Below are 2920 nucleotides of genomic sequence, written 5' to 3' on the forward strand. Positions count from 1 at the left end.
CTATACTAGCACTCTTCAAACTGTTCTTGGAGGAAGAACAACTTCATTCTGTGGTTGAAGTAACAATAATCTTAAACCTTTAATCCCAGCACTTGGGAGGCAGAGGTAGGAAAATTGCCATGAGTTCAAGGCCACCCTGAGACTACCTAGTGAATCCCAAGTCAGCCTGGGCGACAGTGAGACCTTACCTCAAAAATCATCATCATCATCATCATCATCATCATCATCATCTTAGAGGTTAAATGACTTGTCCTTATTTCCACAGTTGTAAAGTACCAAACACACAGTGAGGCCCAGCCTCCCAACTTCCAGTCAAATGTCCATATCTTGAAATTAAGAATATTTATTACTCCCCTTTTCTCCATTATTGCCCTAACCTTATCTTTCCTTTACCAAACTCTCTTCTAGCAATTTAATGCCTGGTCTCTTTGGACTGCTTTTTCTCTGTGCCCCAAAGCTGGATGTCAGGCTCAACACCACCCAATGTTGGTCTTTCTGGGTACACAATTTCTGTATGGCTTTTCCAGGGGAGACATGAACAAATGTCTATTCAAACCAAATAGTGTGTGGATGACAGACCAACAAAAAGTTTAAACCCAAGTGAGTATTGGGCTTACCAACAAGAGGACGTCGGAGAAGCATGGATGACTCCAAGGCAGCTGCATCATCATCTAAAAGCCTGCCCAAGCACAGGAGCACAGGTCAGACTCATTCAGTCTGCTTTTTGGAGCTCCTTACAGGACTTGTAGGCAGGTTGGAAGTCTGGAAAGACATGTCTCTAGAGCAGTTGTTACTATGCTATAATTACTATGCTGTAAGGCTTGTAAATTTCAGGAGTTTCCTGAGACTTGTGAGTTTTGTCTCCCTCCTGCATCTTGTATGTGTAATTTACTTGCTGAACCTTGAAGGGCCTGCCTCCAGAAGAGAAGGAGGAAAACACTGTAAAACCATTATGGCAAGGATCATGGCACCTATAAGGAGCTGAACAGATTCTGGTAACAGAACTGCTGACTGAATCCTTTTTGGAAACTTTCTTGGGCTACTGGGTTCTCTTCCTCTTTGGATGACCTCTCAACCCCACCTTCTCTTCCTAATGGAACTTCTGAGAATTATCACTAACAGATGAGCCTGCCCTCTATAGAAGCATTGCAGACTCTAATTCTGATTTTGGGGTGCTTACTTTTATTTCAAACACTGTAAGAAAGAATAGAAATTAGAATCACAAACAATATAAAAATATAGTGTCATAGTTCTGTGACAGACTGGAGCCATCCACATGGGTTCCCAGCCCCACTGAGTTTCTCCATCTAAGAAATGAAGATAGTTGTTCTCTCAAAGTTGTTAGGATTAAATTATTGGATACATGTGGACAATGTTAGAGGATTTGTCAAGTGCTAAAATTGTTTCTAAAGAGTTGGGAAATTGCTCAGTGGTTAAAGGTATTTGCTTGCAGAGCCTGAAGGTCCAGGTTTGAGTCCCAAGCACCCACATAAAGCCAAACACAATGAGTGGTGCATATCTGCTGTTAGTCTGAAGTAGCAAGAAACACTGTTGCACAACCCCCCCCCACACACATGTAAATAAATAACAGAGATCAATTTAAAACTTTGTAAAATGCAATAGATATCATTATCATAAGCACTATAGAAAATCTACTTTGCTGAACTTTTTTCCCTCATAACTACTTTTTTTCAAGTATCTTTGTATTTTATTTGTCATTTTGACTTACCACTCCTCTGGCTCAGGAATCAAGGGAATATTGACATGCCTGGAACATTTAAGTTCTGGAAAGGATTGCAGAAACCAAAAAATACCCAGCATCTCTTTATCACAAACAGACCCTCAGCAGGCTGCGGCCACATGAGAGACAACTCTAGAGATTTCAGAACCTGCCAAACCAGCTCACAGAATGACTAGGAACGAAGTAGCAAAAGTTGGTATTTAAGTATTGAGGTCATTTGTTTCACAGAGAAACATAACCAAAAAATAAAAATAAAAATCACTTTCTATCTCACTGTGCAGAGGCAGAAATGCTATCATTCTGATAAATGTTGACAAGTTGAACATTAAGTATAGACACAAAGTTATTTGCATTTTGTGAAACTCAGGGCATTCTGAAACACATGCATGAACTTTGTTTGCTCACGCACATGTGTATGTGTATGTGTGTATTTGTGTGATATACGCATGTGTATGTGCCCACGAGGTGCTCTGTGCACTCACTGTGGTGTGCTGAGTGGAATATCATATGTCCCGTTCCGTTACTTTTCCACCCTTTCTTATTTGAACTGGAGTCTCTTAATGATCCTGGAGCTTGCTGTTTTTTCACTCCCTGCTGTTTATGTGGGTCCTGAGTGGTCTGTTAGGCCACCTCAGGCCCTCATGCTTGCTCAGGAAATACTGTTAACTGTTGAGTTATCTCTCCAGGCCTAGTTTGAACTTGGAAGTAAATAGTTATTCTAGTTCACCATTTTGGTGACTGTGGTTTCCTAAGTAATTCCCTACCATAGACTGTGTTTCTAAGCATCTGCTACCACAAGAAATGATTTGTTGAATCTTCTTGAACATATTACTTGCATCCACTAAGGATTATTTATTTTTGAGATAGGATCTCACTCTTAAGCCCTTATTGGCCTGAACCTCAGTATGTAGCACAGCCTGAGTGTGGACTCAAAGCTATCTCCCCTCCCTGCTTCGGCCTCCCATGTGCTGGGATTACAGGTGAAAGCCACACCTGTCTTTACCTTGCTTCTTTTCTTTCTTTTTCAATTTTTGCTCACCCAGGTTATGAAAAACTACTCATTGCTTTTGTTTTCATTGCTCAAGTTGAAATATTGAGTATATTTTGGTGTACAGTGAATTTCAAAGAGGGAGCCCTTTTAACTTTTCTATTTTTTTTTCAGGGCAGGCATTGGAAGTT

The sequence above is a fragment of the Jaculus jaculus genome, chromosome 12 (assembly GCF_020740685.1).
Source record: "Jaculus jaculus isolate mJacJac1 chromosome 12, mJacJac1.mat.Y.cur, whole genome shotgun sequence".
In the NCBI taxonomy this organism is placed as follows: domain Eukaryota; kingdom Metazoa; phylum Chordata; class Mammalia; order Rodentia; family Dipodidae; genus Jaculus; species Jaculus jaculus.